The sequence below is a fragment of the Polypterus senegalus genome, chromosome 12, assembly GCF_016835505.1.
Source record: "Polypterus senegalus isolate Bchr_013 chromosome 12, ASM1683550v1, whole genome shotgun sequence".
Lineage (NCBI taxonomy): Eukaryota > Metazoa > Chordata > Cladistia > Polypteriformes > Polypteridae > Polypterus > Polypterus senegalus.
This window is the reverse complement of record NC_053165.1, coordinates 47,063,431-47,086,696: the sequence shown is the minus strand read 5'-3', so window position 1 is coordinate 47,086,696 and position 23,266 is coordinate 47,063,431. Positions and strand designations below refer to the sequence as shown.

Sequence of the window (23,266 nt, the reverse complement as noted above, 5' to 3'; positions counted from 1 at the left end):
GTAATACTGGAGGAACCTCAGGGGACTGTCCTACACAACAGACTTCCAAGCTCCATACCAGCGCTTGCCATCTACAGAAATTTTCAGAGGACTCAACCATCATAGGCTGCATTAATAATGGAGACAAGTCAGAGGACAGGAAGGTTGTGGAGGACTTCATGTTGTGGTGCAGGGACAACAACCTGCAACTCAACTTCAGCAAAACTAAAGAACTGGTGGTGGATTTCCAGCATGAGACCAGTCACCATTCAGGCTGAGGACGTGGAACTGTTGCAGAGCTACAAGCACCCTGGGATTCACATAAACAACAAACTGGACTGGTCTGAAAAACACTGTAATGCTGTACAAGAAGCACCAAAACAGACTGGACTTGCTAAGGAGACTCAGGTCTTTTGATGTGTGCAGCAAAGGGTGTTGTTCTATGCTGGGGTCTTCTGGGTAAGCAACCTGAGCTCAAAAGGAGTACATTCCTGAGCAAACTACTGTAATCAGGAAAGCCTGTTCCATCAAAAAGTAAACCCTGGACACGCTAGAAGCTGTTGTGAAAAAGCAGATGATGGCAAAATTGGATGCCATCATGAAAAATCTCTACCTTCTCCTCCAGGAGGTGCTCTTTGTAGCACTTTTCTCCACAGGCTCCTTCTACCAGAGTATGCTAAGAAGTGCCTTTAGGGGGCTTTTCGGCCTACTGTTCTCATGCAAATCAATGCTTCCACCCAATGTACTTGTTAAGTTTAGACTGATTGATTGATTGATTGATTGATTGAATGGCTGTATTATCTGTCCTATGAGTCTGTATTCTTGTTTTGTATGTTTCTGCTGCTGTATGCATCCGATTTTCCCCTTGGGATTCATAAAGTTTATCTAATATGGCTTTTAAAATTTCAAAACATTACATTTTTGAACCTCTCTATCTTAAAACTGTGCGTCTTCAATTATAGATTAGCATACTATTTCAAATTTAGCTTGTGAGAGGTAATTTTAACCTGGATCTTTAGTATATTTTCCTTTTTTTACACGTAGGATAGCTGCTCCTGTTAGCTACACAGATCCCCAGTATAAAATAGTGACGATGGTGCCTGAACAAGTAGCGGCCAGGAATGGATCTACCATCAGGGCTTTTTGGGTGTGCACCCAGGGGCCCATGACAGCAATAAACTTGATCAAAGTATTCATTATCCCAGAATTGAAATGAGCAAAGGGGGCTTCCTTCTGTTTGATGAAATGATGTACTAGCCATGTACTGAAAGGGGGCAATACTGCTCTACATTAAACAAGTCGATGTCCGCGCACTGCATTTTTAAAAGTATGATCAGCTCTCCAAGCTAAGTCACCCAGGGGACTTAATCTGGCACTGATAGTGCTGGCATTTAGAATGAACCCAAATCACTTCCTACTCACTCTGTTAGCGTAAGTCCAAGCGTGCAGTTTGTGCAGTGAGAAATAGGCCGATTGCTTGTTCATGCAAGCGTCATTAGCGAACCTACACCCCATTGGTGCTCCATGGGTTCTTAGTGAAAGCACCTGCACCCACAAAGTATAAAAAAGGTCAGAGTAGGATAGAGTGGGGGTCAAAAAGAAAGGAGGGAAGAAAAAGCAAGGAACACAGTAGAGAGGATTAAGAACGGAGATTGGGAGTGTGACCCTGTGCGGTGGACAGGAGGCAAGGCAGTCAGAAGACTCCATGGTGAGAGGAACGTCACTGCAGGGGCAGGTCGCTCTGGTTGAGCAATTGGGAGGAGCACGAGCATCTGAGGATGGCGAGATGATGGAGCCAGACTTTAGGAATCCCAGTGAATACCAATCGAGGTGGCTGGGATGCAAGCAATTTAATGGTTCAATGCACTTGTCGGTCTCTCAGCTCAGCTCAGTCGACCCAATGGGGTGCATGGGGGAAGACAAGGGTGTCAGAGAGGGAGAGACGTACTAAGGCTAATTTTAACCCTGTGTTTTATTCTTGACTTTTTAATCTATTTATTTGGATTACTTATCGATTGATTTATCCCTCACCAAGTTTTTATGGATTATTTATGAGTTGTCATTAAAGAATTTGCATTGCACAATTTAGTGGACACTGCCAGATTTGAATGAACTGCACTGCACATGTTTTGCACCTAACTTATTTGTGGCTTCATTGCTTTCATGAGTATAAATGTCTTGGGAACAGGAAGATGCCAAGGCTGTGGGCACCTGGGACATCACAAATTATATGAGGTTTAAGTGTGGAGTTACTCAATATCAGAGTGAGTGCGGGTAAGAGGGGAGCAGTCATGTTTCTTTGAGGGATCACCAGATCAGGGTTGGATCTACTGAATGACAGACAGCGAAGTGAGGACAGTGTTATAGTCAGTGCTGGCTCCAATTTACCTAAAGAGTGGAGTCGAGACTAAATGGACATGAGAAATGGAAAGTATAATAGTGACGAGTCTTTTGAATAAACAGGAGAAATACACAAATCGTCCAAACAAGTGCTTTTGGAAATTATCTCTGCACAGCTAAGGGTTACAGAATTGGTGAATGGCTGGATTGATGCCTAAATATATTTTATGAGTCATTTTTAATACTGCCTGCAATTATTTGTATTTCTTTATATCATTTATTTTTGAACATGCCTCTTATGACTTTGTGATTATTATAGAAAAAATTACGCTATTAAAATACAGTTTGGCACTGAATATAATAAAGAACATCTTGTTGGTGTCCCTCATTCCCAGAAACTGGATCAGAAACTCCAAGATGCCCAGTGTGCAGAGGCAGAGGGTACGGGGCATTACATACCTAGAAGCATTTTTAACTAAAAACTTTAGGAAGGTGCATTGCTTTTTAGCAAGTTTGCAGCAGTGTTTATTTCCCATCTACTGAAATAAAACTTTCGCGTGTGTTTGTTTTATGCATCTACACTTGAAGGTGTGTAAGGTTCAGTCATGAGCTAATTGTTCTTCTTATTGTCATCGTATTCACCACTCTCAAATAATGATGCTTGCACCTTATGGTGCCTAGTGCTATTCCAACATCAAAAAATGTTAGCAGAATCAAAATAATATCAATGATAGCATTTATTTAATTGGGGCGCTCCGAATTAGAGACCTTTGCTACAGGGGTGACCTTTTCTTCTGCTGCCCAGTAAGCATCTTTTACCTTACTGAACAGTAGGAGGCGGTATTAGCTAGCACAGTGAGCTCATGTTCTCTTCAGTCCCTCAGTTTGTGATGTTTTTATACGGTCATTATAACCATACTGTTAGCATCCATAAAAATCTTAATAAATGCCTGATGTTGCCAGAAGCCAAAAGAAAGGGAAAAAACGAAGCACACTCACCCACATACCTGGTTTCCAGAAGCCAAACGAGCCGAGAAATCCCAGCACATACGTTTGTGTTCAAATGGTGACTTTTGACCTTTCACCTTCAACGAAGTACAGCGGAGCTGAGCTGAGTCGAGCAGCCAACTGGAGATGTCCCTAAAAACACAAGCGCAGGAATGTTTTCTTAGCAGACAGCGACAACAACAAGGAAACCGGAGGTTAACATAAACAGAGGGTGATTAAGAGCAAATTTTTCTTCCAGCTGCAAAAGAGCAGAGTAAGCGGTCAGTGCGGGGGCCCCGCAAAATAAATAAAGCCAAGTTCACGGTATTGTTGCCGACCGTGTGCTTCTGACCAGCCTGTACTCACTTTTCATCAGTTCTCATCAGAAAGCTTTGTAAGCATTACTGGCAAAGATTTGGCAGGGGTGGCAGGCGTAATTAGAAGTGTTGAAACGAAAAGTAACAGAAGTCGCATTAAATCATCTTGGGCACCACAAGGGGAATTTTTGGCATTTCGATGCCACCAGGGCTATGAATGAAGAGGTTATACTTGCACAGAAGGAAGCTAGAAAGGAGTCTGTCAAGTGCTATGTATACGCACCTGGTGTCACAAATATCCTCTGTGTCCTGGGCAGGGATTATCAAGAGGGAACAGACCCAGATCCTTCATTGGTGTGCCACATTAGTAAGTCTGGTATCCTCAGAGCTACCTAAAGGGTGTGGGCTGTGAATGGAGAGCTGAAACCCACAGAGAGGAGCCAGAGAGACACCAGTAAGAGGCTCTACTGGTATTTTGGCGAGAACCAACAGATCACACTCATCAAGAAAGAGACCGGGTTAGGAAGCAGAGTTAGAGATGTGAGGATCAGGTAGCAGCTGAGAGATCTTGATGTTCTGAAAGTCATCTTCTGCAAAGAATGAGTCCCTAGACATATCAGTGAAGTGCGCCCTCCACCCTTATTGTTAGGCCATTTTTGGACCATATTTCATGCAGGAAATTATACCCTTATGATTAAGACTAAACCAATTGGTGTCTCCATCATAAATGATCAGGAGGACTTGAAGAGGTGCCTGTCACATCAAATGACCTCGGGGGTTCACCTCATATCAAGATATGAGGAGACAAAGTTACTCCTTTTCACAAAATTTCAAAAAAAAAAAAAATGGGGCTTAGTAATATGAACATTTGGAGTGTTTATTGTGCTCTTTTGAGGTTGCTGATCACAAAAATTATACTTTTGATGTCTGCTTCTTTACTGGTGGTCCTATGAGAAACTTCAAAGCATAAGGGGTATTGTTTTAGACTATTTCAAGGTCAGAGATTATGAATATGATGTGATTTTTGATCCTTTATTAGTGATCTAGCCCTCTACGGACCTCTATCAGAGGGAGGAAAATAAATTTCTGTTACAATTGAGAAAATTTAGACTTGTAAACATTTAAATTAAAACATTTTAATATTTCAAATGTTTGACCAAATTTGCTTTGTTTATTATGTACTTCTACCTCATAAAACAAAGCATCACATTTCTTATGAATACCCCAAATTAGAGAGGCTTACATTAATTCACAGTTTCATCCATCCATCCATCCAACCCGCTACATCCCAACTACAAGGTCACAGGGGTCCGCTGGGGCCAATCCCAGTTCTGAAATTCTCAATGATTTTATGCATAATTTAAACATTAATGCTCAATCTAAATGAATAGCGAGCAGCTTTTGTTATCAAAAATATTTGTTGCGACATATTCTGCATTTTGGTAATTACTGGTTTTTATTTTTCCCTAAAAATCACCCACTTGTTTTATGTTATAAATAAGAAATTCTTCCCAATTTTTCTTAAATGTTCTCAAGGTTTCTGCTTCAACTTCATGTCTTGGTAGTTTGTTCTAGATTTCCACAACTCTTTGCGTAAAGTGCTTCTTGAAAACATTTCTCCCTAATTTCCACTGATGTCCTCGAGTACAGTATGTGAGTTAAGCTGAAAGAATTGTGTTGGCTCTACTTATGCTTAGGAGGATTTTGAAGACCTGGATTAGGTCCCCACGCAGTCCCCTTTGCTTGAGACTAAATACGTTTAATTCTGTAAGCCCATCAGAGCACAACACGTCCTTAAGTCCTCGGATGCACCTGGTTGCTCTGATCTGCATGGCTTTAAATGCTGCTATGTCTTTCTTAGAAATAATAATAATTCTTTACATTTACATATTGTTTTTCTCAGTACTCAAAGAACTTTACAGAGAGACAGGGGAGCCACTTCAACCACCATCAATGAGCAGCATCCACGTGAATGATGTCATGGCAGCCATTTTGTATTAGTATGCTCACCACGCATTAGCTATTTGGGGGTGAACTTGTGACAGAGATAGCCAATTAGAGACTGGGGATGATTAGACGGCCAGAATGGATGAGAGTGTAATAGACACTTTATCCAAGATATCTTAACGGAGGATGCCCGGGGATCTCACAACCTCTGTTTTACATCAAATCCAAAAGACGGAGCCATTTTTATAGCACAGTGTCCCTATCAAGCTTTTTCTAGATGGTCTCCTATCCAAGTACTGACAAGTCCTGAACTTGCTTAGGTTCCGGTGGATGACCAGTTATGAAGGGCATGAGGTATGGCTGTTGGCTTCTTGTAGCGTGGTGACCAGAACTGCACACAACACTCCAGATGTGGTCTCACTAGTGTATTATATAGTCTAAGCAAAACATTATGATTTAAATTCAACAGTTTTTACAACATTACCGAACATTTTGTCATTTTAATTGCTTCTGCACATTGTTTAGTAGAAGATGAAAATATTGTGTCAACATAAAACCTTAAATTGTTTTCAAAGGTTGCTTCCTGTATGACAGTGTTTCTTCCCCTCCTTGCATTTATAACTTTTGTTCACGTGTAGTACATTAAACTGCATTTTCCAAGTGTTTCTCCAATTCGGGTGCTTGTCCAACTCTTTTTGCTGCCTCCTCAGTATCTTCATTCCTCTGGTTTTACTATCATCTGCAAACTTCACAAGTTTACTAACTATACCAGAATCTAAGTCATTAATGCAAATCAGAAAAAGGAAAAAGTCGAGGACAGACCCCTGATGAACTTACTCTACGCAAAACATTCGCCTCTTATCCGTACTCTGTTTCCTGCCAGTTAACCGATTTGCCAGTTTTTACGCTGCTTATTAACCACACCTGAATGCCTCTGGGGTTGTGTTAAGGAAACAGGAGTTCTGCATGCAGAAGGCACACGGATAGTGGCCAGGTGTGGCATGCTGGACCCTTGAGGTAGCCATGCCACCCTCACATCACACTTTCCATGCAGACTTACCATACCATATTTATTTGTTGAGCGCTTAAAAACACAGCATTACAACTGACCGAAGCGCTGTACAGTTACAACAAGCAGGACTAAAAGCAAAATATTAAAAACAAACATTAAGAGAGAATTAAAACAGAGATACTAAAAACAGGTCAGGGGACCAAATAAAATAGAGAAAATGGCAAAAGGCAAGTGGAAAATGAAACAGGTTAAGAATTAAAAGCCAATGTGAAAGACTTAAAGACATTGAAAGACAATGTGACTTAGACAATATACCTAACTGCAAGGGATTTTATGAACTAATATTAATAATGTAAAATAACTGAGGGGTGTGGAAGACTATTGTGCCGTTAATTAGTGCAAACGTAAGACATTTATGTTATTAACAAGTCTGCACTTGAACCCTGGCTGCCCAGTTACAAAAGCAATCCCTTAGGAGACACTGTCTGTCTGTGTGTGGTTCCACCTGTCAACTGAGCACTCACATTAGTGCTAAATACAAGCTCCTCGGCAGAGTTATGATATGTTGCACTAAAAATAAAAACTGATTTAGTTCCAGGCCCATCAATTCTTACACAGTGGTGTAAAGCCTCCAGGATATTTTTGGCACTTGATAAGAAAATCAAAAGAAAATTGTGAGGCCCACAAAGGCCTGGGCTCTGGCTCAATCTATTTCAGACTCAATAAGGCGCAGTGTAACGTAGACATCTACAAACCGTTCACCCTTGCCAAGTGGGATGTCAAAAGCCACCCTTGGGGTAGTCATCTCTAACTTCAAAACTCGAGAATTCACAGAAACCTTTACCCGAGGCACATGCCTCATAAATAAATAAAAAGTCCATCATTTACTTAAAATGGCATTCTGAGCTACATACTTCTCTTTCTGGATTCCTTTAGCCAAGATGAACCCACCAGGCAGCGGAAAGTGGCTAGAAGATACCAAACACATTGATGGAAATTAGATGGCATGCTGGGACAAATTAGACAATTTTCAGCCTGAAAACAGGTTTAACAGATCAGAATGGGCTCCAGGAGCAGAATAATTGGTCCATAAATCCAATTCCGAATGACCTTTTCCAGTTACTCATTCAAAGTTAATGATATTAAGTGTCTGCCTGGGGGGTCAAGCCAAACCAATCAGCAGATAATGACATTTTACTGTATGTAACAGAAGCCAGAAAAGATAAAGCATTTCCACTGGGTGGCTTGTAGGTGAGACATGATCTTCAAACAAAAGCATCTCTCTCTTTTTTTTTTTTTGTTAAATTATTTTTGTAAAAGAGATGATGTGATTTAGTAGTTAAGCTTCCACACAGGTCATCTCAGTCTGATCCACAGTTACCCAACTACACCATGTTGCATTGCTGTATACTGAAAGCAGGAGCTTCCACACAGGGTGGTTCTTGAGTTGTAATGAAACTGCCTGAAAATATCAAGAAGGTTGATACATATAAATATATTTAACTAAAATGAAATAAAGCAGCATGGCAGCACAATAGTTAGCACTGCTACCTTGTAGATATATAGTTCTGGGTTAGAATCAAATACCCCGCCACACTTTTTTCCTTTGGGTATTCCAGTTTTCATCTCCCACCTCAGAGACACACCTGCTAGGCCTGTGTCACACCATGGGACTTTGAGTTGAAGATAATGGCACACTTTGTCAATGCCTTTTGCAGTGCTGTCAAAAGTATCGATTGTAATAATTGGTCACTCTTCATTGTATTGATTCTACAGCCTACATTACGATTTGTTCTGGCTTTCGAAACTTCAGCCTCATAGGCTACCAGTGGGCAAGGCCCATTTCCACCCACTCACCAGTGTTAATAAGTTGGTATCTTTCAGCAGCATCTGTGTCTTCATTATCACACTTAACTGACGAAGAAGACAGTCAGAGTGGCATCTGGAAATACTTTTGCTTGATGGCAAATGGGGATCCAAAACCACAGCATACATGCTAAAGCACGATACCAACTGAAGGGGCTAACTAAACCAATTTAGGCAAACTCTTGAAGGACAAACACACAAGTCAATGCAAAGAATTTTGAGAGGTAGGCACAGCAGAACCCCCATGATCCACACCCTGATTAACCGAAAGGCAAACCTGTCAGTGTAACACACTACCTTACTTATAATTCATAAAAGCATTGCTGTGAATAATGTAAATAACATATTTGTAACATTGACTATACTGAGTGAGCAGTCATGGAGCTGGCGACTCTGGTAGTGTGGGTGGGACTTACTCACCCCTCCCTAAATGCACCCTTTTGCTTTTGTCAGTGTGTCATCAGCGTTGAAGGCATACACACTCTCTACTCTTTCATTCACTTAGGAGTTTTTCTGGTAATATGACGATGACGACTTCACAGAAAATGCACACAAGATTTCCCATACAGACGGCCTAAATAGAACCAACATTTTTACAGTATATGCTGAAGAGCAGGCAGACATAACCCCTGTCCACATTTTGGTGCTGAGGTAACTACAGAACATTGCAGCAAAGAACATTAAATTCACTATATTATGAAAAAGGGATTAAAGTCATACAGTACCATATAAACTAGCAAAATCTTTTATATCCTATGTTTTGAATCTGAAATGGCCACAACCATTCATTTCATCCAAATTTTCAGCTGTCCGTGGTAGCAGTGGTCCACATTACCAATAATATACAAGGGGGAGTCAAGATATAGTTAGGAAATGGGATTTTTCTGGAAAATGGAACGAACCTTAAAGCTGATAATGTCATTTCTCAATGTAGTCTCCACCCTTCTTAATGCACTTGCGCCACCTGCCTGGCAGTGCCGGGATTCCAGCAAAATAAAAGGTTTTGTCTTGTCCTCGCCACCACTCGTGCACCCGAGTTATTGTCAAACACTACATGCCAAGGGGTACTACAGTCACTAGTGCAAGTTACTGTGACTTACTGGACACCAACGTGAAGCCTGCTATTCAATCCAAGTAGCGGACGGAGACTGCTGACTCAAGGAGTCCTTTTGATCTAAGACAATACCCGTCCACTCACACATTGCTAAGAACACCAAGGCTTGTCTGCAGAAAGATGTTTGAGGTATTGCCATATCCTCCTTATTCGCCAGATTTGGCACTGTGTGATTTCCACCTTTCTGGACCGCTAAAAAAACATATGGGTGGTCGACAATTCAAGACAGACGACAATGTGAAGAAAGTGGTGCATAAGTGGTTGTGCGGACGAGACCTTTTATTCTGCTGGAATCCAGGCACTTCAGGGAAGGTGGCGCAAGTGCATTCAGAAGGGTGGAGACTGCATTGAGAAATGATGTTATCAGTTTTATTAAGGTTTATTCCATTTTCTAACTTTAGCTTGACTCCCTCTAGCATATTAAAATCAGGGTGCTAATGCATCTTATTTCTAAATTACGGAAACAATCAGTCTAGCTATAAACTGGTGCATTTGAAGTAGCAATGTGACATCGTACATCTCTACATCGACTCGTTTCCTGCATTGCGAATGCTCATAAGGTTCACTCACACTTTGGACTATTGGGCCTTGTAGGCTGCCAACGGGCATGGCTCAGGTCGTAGCCCCATTTCTTCACACAGGTGTTAATAAGATGGCATCTTCAGCAGCATCACGGCCTTCATCAGCATGCTTTATTGACAAAAGGGTATACCAACTAAAGGGAGGGATACCACCAATTTAACTAAACACTTGAAAGGCTGACACATTTCAAGAGGCACTTATCTTAAATTACTGACCCATTAATCAGCCTTACTCTTAGTTGCGTTTGCAAGATGCTAAGATTTGCATTGGGTGTGACTAGGATGGACAGGATTAGAAATGCGTACAGTAGAGGGTCAGCTCAAGTTGGATGGTTGGGAGACAAGGTCAGAGAGGCGAGATTTCGCTGGTTTAGACATGTGCAGAGGAGAGATGCTGGGTATATTGGGAGAAGGGTGCTAAGGATAGAGCTGCCAGGCAAGAGGAAAGAGGAAGGCCTAAGACGAGGTTTATGGATGTGGTGATAGAGGACATGCAGGTGATTGGTGTAACAGAACAAGATGCTGAGGACAGAGAGATATGGAAGAACATGATCCGCTGTGGCGACCCCTAACGGGAGCAGCCAAAAGAAGACGACGACCCTTAGTTGCGTCTGAAGTAGGGATGTGACATTGTTGTTTTCTACAGGTTAAAACTTTTTTTTGTAATCAGTTAAAAGTTTAACACCTTAAGACAGGAGCAGGAGTTTGGGATCATTCACTGACAGCACATTGTCGCACCCATCACACGGGTCAGCGATTATTTATTCAACTCTATTCATTCACATGAACTCTGTCACTCCCTCAGTTTTGAAACCCTCACCATAAAGTGTGCCGACGTAACGTGCTACTTTCTTCAATTTTAGAGTGTGATTTTAAAGTTGTATTTCATCACATTTACAATATAATTTAAGGCGCTCTAACTTTTTACTCCTCAATTGTATAAACAGAGGTACTGCTCCTCCGTATGCTCACATGCCTGGTGTATTACAGCAGAAGTTGAATTGTGGGTTGCTGACTAAAGTGAAAGTTGATCGGATTTGGCTGGCTGTGGCGGCCGTTTCATGGATGGGGTCTGCGTGAATGCAGAGTTGTGGTGGGTTGATGAGTATCAAAAAAGCCAAATGAAATCCACTGCGATTTAATGATGTAAAACAACAAAATATGAAAACTTGAGCTGCATCCAGCCATTTCTCAAATCTAATAAACTTACTTCAGGAATGTGGCATTGTGGAGCCTATCCTGGCAACATCAGTCGACCAAAGCTGTCTGAGGTGCCAGTACTTCACAGGACACCCCTGTAGTCCCATCAGGCCACTTCAACTCACAGCATAACTTGGAGCTGTGACAATAAAACCAGAGCACCATGAAGAATGGCCCAATTCCACACAGATGGCTCACAGGTTAAGATTTGAATCTGAACTTTGTGAGACAGTAGCAGTACTACTCCCCTCTGCACCACCTGCTTTGTATGTCAAGTTCCTAAAAATAAAGATAAATCAGAAACTGGAAATTTTAAAACAATGCAGAGAGTGAAACAAGAATAGTGGAAGATAGAAACATGGAGGAAACAGAAATAGGGGTTAGAGATGGGCAGGTCAAAAGAGACACCAAAATGTTACCTTTACTTAATTTGACTGACGCCTTTATACAAGGTGACTTACAACATTTATGATACAACCAGTAATGGCACACTGCACGTGAAGACACTTGACTTGAACATTCCTAGTTTTCATCCTCTTTCTCTGTACGTTTAGCATTCATTTGCTCAGAGGTTGATGCACTTGCTGCTTCCTGAGCAGCTCTTCTTTCATCCACCCTAGCAGTCCGCTGCTTCTCTTTTTTCGTTGGCATCTTTTTGCGTTAAAACTGATTAAGTCAGTGTTTGTGTTGCAATTACTTATTAAATTTTCTTTAATTTGATGATTTAAGATATGAACAAGTAGGGGAAGTGACGGCGAAGGTGATAGGAATGAGAACGGTGCCAATACTCATGCGCAACACGGTCACCCTGCTGCGTGCTGCCAAGAGTTGATTCTACAATAATTTAAAAATAAAAATGAGGAATAAACAGCATCACACCAAAAGTGGACAGTAGACGTCACATAGTATATGTGTGCCAAATTTCAGGTCAATAGGTCAAACTGTTTGCGAGCTACAGCTGATTTAAAATCCTGGATAGACAGCCACGGTAGAGTATTATATAAGAAGATTGTGTTTAATTTCTTTTGGTTTTTCAATTGAAGTAGAAGAAGGTCAAGTGATTTGTTCAAGGTCACAGTGTCAGTAGTGGGATTTAAACCCCAAATTGCAGAGTTTGAAGTCTAAAGGCTTAGCTACTTCACCACACTGCCTACCTGTTTATACACCTAATGTCTCACCTCTGCTGTTACACACTGCTGCCATGTGGGACCATCCAAGTTGAGTTGTAAAAATTGGGAGTGGTCTCCCCTTGATCTATACTAATAAAAGACAAAGCCCTCACTCACTCACTCATCACTAATTCTCCAACTTCCCGTGTAGGTAGAAGGCTGAAATTTGGCAGGCTCATTCCTTACAGCTTACTTGCAAAAGTTAACCATCTTCACGATATTTAGTAGGTGGCTTCCCTGCGCTAACCGAAACCGATGTACGTACTTATTTTGGTGGTAAGACGCCACTGTTGGCCGCCATATTGAACTTTCCAACGGTCTTTGTTACCTATGGGCCCATCTTCAAGAAATTTGGTACCCAACGCTAACTGAATCCTACTTACGTACGTACATATATACGTCCATAGCCTGCAGCTCGGTCACCGTGTGAGGCGGTGTTGGGTCCCCCATCCCAACGCCTCCCACATTGTTGGTTGCCTGCCTATATAAGGCCGTCCGTCACTCCAGTCTCTTCAGTCCCTTCCTTGCTTCACCACGGTATTCACATCTCCCTGCTGATAACTGCAGCTTTTTTATTTAATCCACGGCTTCTCCACTGTTTTATTGCTCATTTATTACGATTATAGTTATTGTGTAGGTATTTTGGACATTCTTTACATTGTTCAGGTACCCATTTCCTTTATCGTTCCCACCGTACCTTCATTAACATGTCTATCGAGGTGATCACCATCGATCAAAGAACTGTCACTTACAGAGTGGTTTCCATGCCCGGAGATGGCACCTACCTTTTTCATTCTCTTTGTTACATATTGTACGGCCATATCAGGCTCACTCTTGATATCTGGAGGAACATTGTGTCTTATGTATTGAATGACTGGGACAGGTTCAAGGTGTGGACTGATGACGGTACAGGAGATAATTATACTACACAGGAGCACTAGAAGAGTGAAATGCTTAAGCCCTTCACCTATGCATCTGCATGTGAGTTGATGGCTGCCGCTGAATTGTTCAGTTGTCGCTTTCAAGTGTACCGAAATGGCCAAATATTTTATACCTTTGGACAAACGCCAATGCCTCTTAAACATCTTCGACTCACAGGTGACGATTTCAGTAGTGGACACTTTGATGTTTATGAATGTTTAAACTCTCAAAAGCTGGATGTGAAGTTATTGATGAAACCGGTTGTATGCTTACAACGCTTGACAGATGCCGAATGTCACTTTAATACAACAAATCCTGCAAATACTGTCGTAATTGAAACAAACCATGAAACTCAAGCAGCAATCCAAGCTGTGAGATTTGAAACAAGATTACTGTTCACATGGCCAACTGAACGTTGCATGCTCAAGAGTAAGCTCAGCGCACAGCTTGGTCATATTACAACCGGAGGGCCGAACTCACAATGTGGTATACAAAGAGATCCTTAACAAATAATTATTGGTATATTTTCCCTCAGTTTAAAAAAGTTTACTTTTCTTCTTAATAAAAATTTTAAGGCAGTACTTCGCCGCTGCGAAGCGCAGGTATTTTCCTAATGTCCTCATATACTCAGATAGGGGGATGGATATTTGAGGAGTAAACCACAAGAAAATGATTATATTTTTAGATTATGTACATTAAAGAATTAATAACATATCAAATCAAATTAATAAGATATTGAACAATTATTATAAAAGTAAAATTGAATAAAATCAGACTCTGCAGCTGCAAGAATAAAAAAAGTACAAATTCCTTATAGCGAAAATAGCCCAAAAGTTGATAGAAATCTATGTTTTGTACCTAATACACGTATGCAAAATTTGGTTGACACACACAAACAGACACACCGACATAATTCCAGAAATGGTATTTTCGGACTCAAGGAGGACTAAAATGTCGAGATTCATTCATCCACATCTCGTAATGGAATTTTTGGAGGATTCCAATACTTTCCTTATACAAGAAAGTCAGGGAGGTCTAAAACATCGAGATTCATCAAAATTTCAACATCGAATCTTCGGATGATTGCAATATCCTCCTTATACTTTGTATATGAGAAATTAAAAATGAAGGTTTAGAAAAGGTGATGGTCCTGAAGAAGTGTTCAGCATTTTAATTAAAACTGCAAAAAGTGCCAGGTTGCTGGGTTTCCTCCAGCAACTCAAACATTCCATCCTGTAACCTCTGAATCATCTCTCTCTGTTTTTTCTAATCCTGCCAACATGCTGCCTTGTCCATTTTGCTCAGTGGCGGGGTGTGCCCGGCTGTGTCGGTGCCAGCATGAGGTGCAGAACTCTGGACTTGGCTTCCAATGGCTCCTGCATGCTTTGCATTGGTCCGTGGAGCCAAAGTGTCCGTGCGGGCGTGTGAGGGAGAAGAAGTGCATTCAAGCAGGTGCTGACAAGTGCCGAGGAGACAGAGAGGTGGACAAACTGCCTGCCTCCAGGCAAGTCACATATACAGCAAACACGTGCTTCATCGAGTGCTAAGCCTAGGACACGTTGGGATGAAAGTCGGAGGCCTTTCGTCTGTATTGTGTTTATTTAAAATGTTAACACACAGTAACAGCTGTCAGTTCAGAAGAGAGGTGTCCAGGACCAGTGGGGGGGGGCAGATTGTGATGAAAAGTTTATATTAAAGAAAAAAAAAGCACTGCTGCTGCATTAATTCATACAGATTACTAAAAATAAAAACACCAAGATAAAAGAAGCCACGTTGGCAGACTAGCTTGTTTATACAGGAGAGAAAGCGAGGATAATGATAATTAAATGTTAAAAGGGAAAGAACAGAAGGGCTGTTTCAGCACACTAAACGTTAACACAGTCCAGCTGTTGGCATGGCCGCAGTCCAGCGCTGGTATTTCAGGGAGTTATTTGTGAAGAATGCCGACTGTAAGTGGTGGTGCTGCCGAGCTACCACAGTGACCCCACTGCGGTGGCAGCACTCTCTCAGGAAGCAAGCACTGGCACGCTGTCCAGTTTTCACCCGCAGTGGTCAGCAGCCATTTCCGGAAATGCAGCACACTAAATTGGGATACTCGGACATGAAAAATGGGCTCAGAGTCAATGAGCAGGCAGCTACGAGGGGAGACAAACAACTAGAAATAACAGTTGCACCGAGGCGGACGTTTGGGAGGCCGTTTATTCCCCTAAATGCATGCGACTCCCACACTCAGGAAAACAAAAGCTACTCAGTAATAAGTGACACTTGGCTCTCAGGAAACTTGTTCTGTCATATTGTCATTCTTGTGGCCTAAGGACATTGGGTCAGGATGGCTGAATACCATGGGGGGGCACAATAACTTCCTTTTACAATCTGGGTATATGGTGGCTATGTTGCAATATAAGGCCATTAAAAAGTCTATAATCTACACATTTTATCAGAAAGACAATTCATCTTGGCCATAAAGTTTTGAAGACAGAGAATGCTAAAGCAATGGAGTTTACAGACATTAACTCTCTACACCCAATTACTTCATCATGGTGCCCATGAGCTCGGGCTGAAGAAACTAACCAGTTGTGACAGAACACTGATTGAGCTGCTTTGGTTTTATTTAATCCATTTCTATTTCTTTACTGAGCAAAATTAAAGATGAAGAATGAGCATACTTTGCAGGAATTCTACATCATATTAAATAGTAAATTAAATATAGTGCATTTCTTAAAAAAAAAAACACAGCCTAAAATAGTTGAACCAATTAATTTATATCATCGTCACTATTATAAGGGCACCTGCCAATGTTCTACTTCAAGAAATACAATAAACACCAAAGTGCATTCATTCTGGATTAAAAAAAATCAGGAGTGGTCTCCCTTAGACGTTCTCATATGCTCAGATATGAGGATGGATATTTGAGGAGTAAACCACAAGAAAATGATTATATTTTTATATTCTGTACATTAAAGTACCATCACCAACAAATCAAATCAAATTAATAATACAGTATATCAAACAATTATTATAAAAGTTGAATACATCGGACTCTGCAGCTGCACAAATAAAAGGTAAAGTACCACTTCCGGTTAACAGAAATAGCCCAAAAGTTGATAGAAACAGATAACCGTACCTCATACTTGTATGCAAAAATTTGGTTGACCCAAGTTATCGTCTTCACATACACACGCAGACACAGGAACACAGGCATAATTCCAACAATGGTATTTTCAGCCTAAGGGAGGTCTAAAATATTAAGAATCATCAGAATCTCGAAATGGAATTTTTGGACGATTATAATACTTTCCCTATATTTCATATATGAGAAAGTCAGGGAGGTCTAAAATGTCCAGATTCATCAAAATCTCAACATCGAATTTTTGGACGATTACAATACTCTCCCCTATACTTCGTATACAAGAAAGTAAAAATACAGTAAGACGCCATTTACAAAATAAAACTCAAAAGGAAAGGCAACAGTAAGATAAAACCAGCAGACCGGAAAAACACCCTGCAATATATGCACAGTTGTGGACATACACACAACATGTACACGGTGCACTTACATACTTTCTGGACAACACCAGCAATTGCTGTCAACAGAAATTTTTAGATGACTCGTCTATCATAGGCTGCATTAACTTTTAACTAGTCGCGCCGGTGTATTTTGTACACCAATCTCAGTTACTTTTGTCCAACGTCCTTTTACTTGAATCTACTGGCAGCATCCGTCATCTCTCACTACAAGTACCATGTCACAATGGTTTCCCTCCAGTATGCCCCCAGCCAGTTTTTAGGGGTGGATGCACAAAATCGCAAGTTCCATATGGTGCATTTGGTTCTTACGTGTGTATGACCGTGATGAGATATTCTTCTTGCAATGACTTTGTCTACAAAGAACATTAAACAACTGAAATGAAATGTGATCCATGTGCAAATCCTGCAGTGAAGGAAAGTGTGACCGGTGACAAATGAGCACTAGAGGAGTGGATAGGTTTATTTTCAGATAGTCCTAGACTGTGTCATACTATTCAGTAATATGTTATTACATTAAAAAAAAAAAAAATCAATTTTAAATTGTCATATTTTACATTACAACCACACAGTGTGCATATAAATAGCCATTTTAGCACTGGCGCATAAAGTACACCACGCAAGTACTTATGAGTAGTGAAGGGCTAATAATGATGAGGAGTCAGAGTCCAGGAAGCTTCATCATATCATCTTGTGGGGCAGGGAGATCCTCCTGCTACTCAGCAGCAGCAAAACAAAAGAGCTGGTGGTGGACTTCCAGCATGGCAAGAAACTTCTGAGACCCATCACCATTCAGAGGGAAGACACAGAAATACTGCAGAGCAACAAATTCCTGGGGGTTCGTATAAACAGCAAACTGGACTGGTCTGACAACACAGTGGTGCTGCACAAGAGGGGCAGAGCAGACTGGACGTCCTGTGGAGTCTTTTGAGATGTGCAGCAAGCCGCAGGAAATGTTCTACCCGTCCATAGGAGCCAGTGGGGTGTTCTATTCTGTAGTCTCCTAGGGAAGCAACTTGAGCTCAAAAGAAGCACAATGCCTGAACAAGCTTATCAGAAATGGCTCCTCCATCAAAGGGTGAACCCTGGACATGTTGGAAGTTGCGATGGAAAAGAAGATGATGGTAAAATTGGACGCCACCATGAAAAGTCCACTCCATCCCCTCCAGGAGGTGTTCTCCTGGAGCACTTTTAGCCACAGGCTTATACTTGTGAGCTCTGGGGCTTCTTTTCTGCCCATTGTTATCAGGCAATTTAATACTACCTCCCGACATTTCATTTTGAAATCTCTGCACAATATTACAATAAATATATTTATTTATGGATTGATTGGCTTCACTATTTCTACTGCTGCGGTGGGCTGGTGCCCTGCCTGGGGTTTGTTCCTGCCTTGCACCCTGTATTGGCTGGGATTGGCTACAGCAGACCCCCCGTGACCCTGTGCTAGGATACAGCGGGTTGGAGAATGACTGACTGACTATTTCTATTGTGAGAGTGTATCCTTCTATTCACACACACAGACAGACACGGGCAAATCAAAAAGTAAAGGCAATTTGAAAATTGCACAGTAACTGCAACCTATAGAAGTTGATGCAATACCATAAGCTCTCAATGGCTTATGGGCAGTTCAAACACGCACAGTGCAGTGCTCTGCCATTAGTCTAGTTGAAGCCAAGGTCAAATGAACATGGACGCTCCACTGCGGGATTGCAGCAATGTTGAACAACACACCATAGTGAGATATCTTTGGACAGAGGGAGTGTAACCTGCTGAAATTCGCTGAATCCATTTCCTCATCTGTTTCATAGGCCATTGCAAGGGTGCCAATCTCCAAGGGGTGAAGCCATCCATTTCCATTTCATATGTAGTCTTGAGGGCCCCCCCCTCTTCCACCTTTGTCAATTTCAGTTATGGATCCAACGACGTAGATCTACAAGGGGCCACTTCTATTGGATGTCTCTTTTGGGGCGCTTGAAACCAACACTGTCGAGGGGCACAATGTACCCTTGAACCTTCCCTGCTCACAAAGCACACTTAACACTGGGGGCCAATTTAGAGACGTCATGTAACATAAACTGCACATTTTTGGGGATGTGGAAGGAAAACTCAACGACACAAACATTGTGCATTTTAATATGCCTCTCCCTAGAGCCATGGTTGTGTATGGGTAATAATCTACAGAAGTCTTGTCAACCGCCATCAGCCCCTTTCATCAAAGGCTGGTCTCATGTCAAGTGGTTATGATACACTCTTGACAATGTCATGTGTGAAAACAGTGAAGCAGTGCATTTGGCCTCCACTACTTTTGCCAGTCACTTCAAATCTTGAATTATATCCATGTTCTCTCTGAACAGGGCACACACGCCCACCATCTACTGATACCTGCCTACCTGTTATAAGCAGCATTGAGTGGACAGAGGGTAAGGAGAAGGAGAATTCAATTTAATAAAAATGAGAGGTTAATGCTTTAGGAATGAGTTAGTATCTATCTATCACATTCTCAGATTAGAGGCTGTCTGGAGGCCCTTGTGTTCTGACATCTACAACACTGACCTATCTTCTACATTCATGCATATCCTTTTCAGAGCAGGACACGGTCTAAAGCCCTGTATAAGTTTCCAACATATCATGTTGCCTCATAAATCAAGTACCCTGAGTTCATATAACCCACATTCAGCTTTGCCATGTCGGCTTTGCATGCTGTCCTTATGTCTCGGCACTCGTGTTTTTCTCCTTTATCCCCAAAGACGTGCAGATTAGATTGTCTTCTCCGTTTCAAATTGGCCTAGTGCAAGTGTGAATGTGTGAGAGAGCCCTGCAATGGACTGGCATCTTGATCAGAGTTGTATTCCTTCTTGTGTCCACTATGACCCAGAGTAGGATGCAGCAGCATTGAGAATGTTATTCCCTCCCCACCCCCACTCAAGACAGCATGATGGCATTCAACGTAACACCGCCAAGTAAAATGTTTTCTGACTTGCATCCCGTAGCCACAGAGATTGCAAGGGCCTCCTGGTGTGCCGCTCTCCTCACTCTGGAGTGTGAGGAGCGCTGCAGATGTGTGCTTGTGGCACAGATGTGATAGGCAGACGTTTGCTCAGCTGTGCCGCTGTCATGTCTTCCATTCTTCTCTCTCTCTTTCTCTCGCTTGCTTGCCCACTCATCCCCCTGAGGCTCCTTCACTCGAGGATTGCATCGCCAGCGAGGCGCAGCATCTTCCGCTGATAAGATAGCCCTCCTAAATGGAAAGTCTAATTGCTTTCACACAAAGGCGACCATTAATTATGCATGACAGCACCCTGCTGTGTGCCTCTGCGGCACCAACAACATATCAGAAGAGAATGGACAATGGACTTGAAAGCAGGTCCTGTGTGCGCCCTTAAATCCCACTGAACTCTCCTAGATGGCGAGCAAGTTGTTGAAACGGGAGTTATCATCGGAGCTTCTATAGAACTGAGCCTTTGTCTGAAACTTGAAAGCAGAAGCTGATCTATCAATAAAGTACTCCACGTGGGCCAACACAGCTCCCGTTTCATACATATATTGGTCTCTGGGGTGGCAAAGCTTCTACAATATCACAGCCACGCCAAAGGTGTTACGTTTAATACTTCTGAGAATGGATGGCTTATAGGCCTGGAGGCTGAATCCAAACCACACGCCCATAGCATACACATGGAGTGCTGTGAGTATTTCAATGGCATTAAAAGATACCACACAAGTCCTTGTATTCACACATCTTCTATACTAATAAAAGGCAAAGCCCTCACTCACTCACTCACTCACTCATCACTAATCCTCCAACTTCCCGTGTAGGTAGAAGGCTGAAATTTGGCAGGCTCATTCCTTACAGCTTACTTACAAAAGCTGGGCAGGTTTCATTTCGAAATTCTACTCGTAATGGTCATAACTGGAAGCTATTTTTCTCCATATACCGTAAAGGAGTTGAGCTCGATGGCCGTGGGGGGCGGAGTTTCATGTGACATCATCATGCCTCCCACGTAATCACGTGAACGGACTGTCAACGCAGTACGTAGAAAACAAGGAAGAGCTCCAAAAAGTGCTGAAGAAAACATGCATTATATAATTGAGAAGGCAGCGAAACAATAATAAGCGAGCAAGTGACATATACAACCATATTCATGAGTGCTGCTACTTCGGAAACAAAGCACGGTGTAAACCTAAAGTTTAAATTAAGTTCATAGACAGGCTGCCGCTGGCGTTTCTCATGCCCACAGCTAATGCGGGATACAAGTTTAATGAGAGGACGCAGGATATAAACGAGAGTTTTGATTACTTTGTAACTAAGTTCACATAGATGGTGAAGGGCTGTGCTTATGCAAATTCCGAGAGACTGTCTTTGTGGGGGGGATTGACAGTTAAGGCGGGTGGGGGAGTGACGTCATCATCTCCCCTCCCATTCACCTCATTTCGCTCTGAGCTGAGCTCCGCTGCTAATGCAGTCTTGCGGAACCAACTTTGTGACGCTGCCACCAAATACTCACAGAAAAATCCACAAGTTAATACACAAGCTGTCTCTAGAGCTTCTCCACCCTCTGAATCCTCCAGGCACTACTTACAAAAGGTTACATTGACAATCGTGTTACGTTATTTTTAAAATGTTTCCTTTTCTTAGCACAAGCACAGCTGAGAAGCTTCGATGCATGTGCTCCATAACGCATTAAAAAATCACGCATTTAATCACACTTTGCATTCCAAGCAAAGGGGAACTTCTGTCAATGCATGATTTCCCGGTACACCGATTACATTGATACACACATCAGAGCTACAAAAATGTAACAGTCGGAAGAAAGCGCATTGCTACGACTGATTGGAGGAAAATTTCATTTCAAAAGACTACCCGACGGAAGCCTTGATAAAAGCATGGTTTTGTGCACACACACACACATATATATATATATATGACAGCAACACTCATGACAATGACAATGTCAATCATGTTACTTTACTATTAAAATGTTTCCTTTTCTTTATTACTTCTTTAACACACTACTTCTCCACTGCGAAGCGCTGGTATTTTGCTATATATATATATATATATATATATATATATATATATATATATATATATACATACATACATATACAGAGAGAGATATAGATATGTATATGTATATATGTTTATATGTGTGTGTGTGTGTATGTATTGTCAGGGATGCCAGGGGCAACGACCCGGCCGGGACGCCTTGAGGGACCGGAGGAGGGTCTACGTGCGCCCTGGATCACGTGGGGGCCGCCATCCTGGTTGCTTTGGGGGCCATGGGCACAGAGCTTTGAAGCTCCACCCTGTAGGGGCCCGTGGTTGCCGCCAGGGGGCGTTCCCGTGCCTTAGGAGCCCTGGACCACAGCACTTCCGCCACACCAGGAAGTGGTGGGGGGAAGAAAAGCAGGGACACCCAGAGTGCTTCCGGGGATTCGGCCGGCACTCCCGCCACACAGGGGCTCGTCGGCGGGTGATTGCCGGAACCCACCTGGAGCACATCCGGGTGATAATAAAAGGGGCTGCCTCCCTTCATTCAGGGCGAGAGTTGGGAGCGGAGAGGACTGAGCTTGCTGGAGGAGACAAGGAGGTGGCCTGAATGTGAAGAAGGCATTGTGTGGCCTGGAGTTTTGGGGACTTTGGGGGTTTTGTGGGTGAAATGAACGTGTCCGCCTGTCTGTGTCTGGGCCAGTCTCCACAGTATATATATATGACAGCAACACTCATAACAGTGACAAAACAATTACATTGACAATCATGTTACGTTATTTTTAAAATGTTTCATTTTCTTTTTCTTAACTTCTTTAACACACTACTTCTCCGCTGCAAAGCGCAGGTATTTTGCTAGTATATAATTCACTAAGGGCACGCACGACAGTGAGCGCAAGTAAGAAAGCCCCACCCGGCAACTCTAAGACCATGGGATACGGTCGACAGAGCCCTGCCCACCAACTCTTAGCCTCCTACCACGTCATGGGATACACACAACAGAGCCCCGCCCGCCAACTCTAACTCTCCTCCCACATCCAGCCTCAAAATGGTCCCGCCCACACACAGCCGACACGGTATTTCTCGCCAAGCATCTGCAGTACGCTTAAATCACTCAGTCCAATCCAACAGCATCTGTACAAAAGCTTTTCGAGGAAACCCCTAGGCAGAATTTACGATGCTACAATGCCCCGACACGTCACACCAATGTTGCAGCGATTTTCGTTGGAGAAGATGGCGAACCGCCTGCCGAAGGGAACATTTGCATCTGTCCCATAGGCAACTCTTGTAAACAAATTTCCACGCTCACTATGAATTGCAA

General features: G+C 42.3%; 1 protein-coding gene across 4 annotated transcripts in view; it reads right to left on the bottom strand.

Annotated features, from left to right (window-relative positions):
- Window positions 1-23,266, bottom strand: part of plxnb1b (plexin b1b) — a 308,635-nt gene that overhangs the window by 126,913 nt on the left and 158,456 nt on the right. For 2 of the 4 annotated variants that reach the window (XM_039771079.1, XM_039771083.1), the window contains exon 3: window positions 3,319-3,459. The exons of 1 other annotated variant lie outside the window; for it this stretch is intronic. The gene's annotated coding sequence lies outside the window, so the exon portion shown is untranslated. The remainder of the gene's footprint in view (window positions 1-3,318; window positions 3,460-23,266) is intronic. One more of the 4 variants, XM_039771080.1, reaches the window with a different exon arrangement.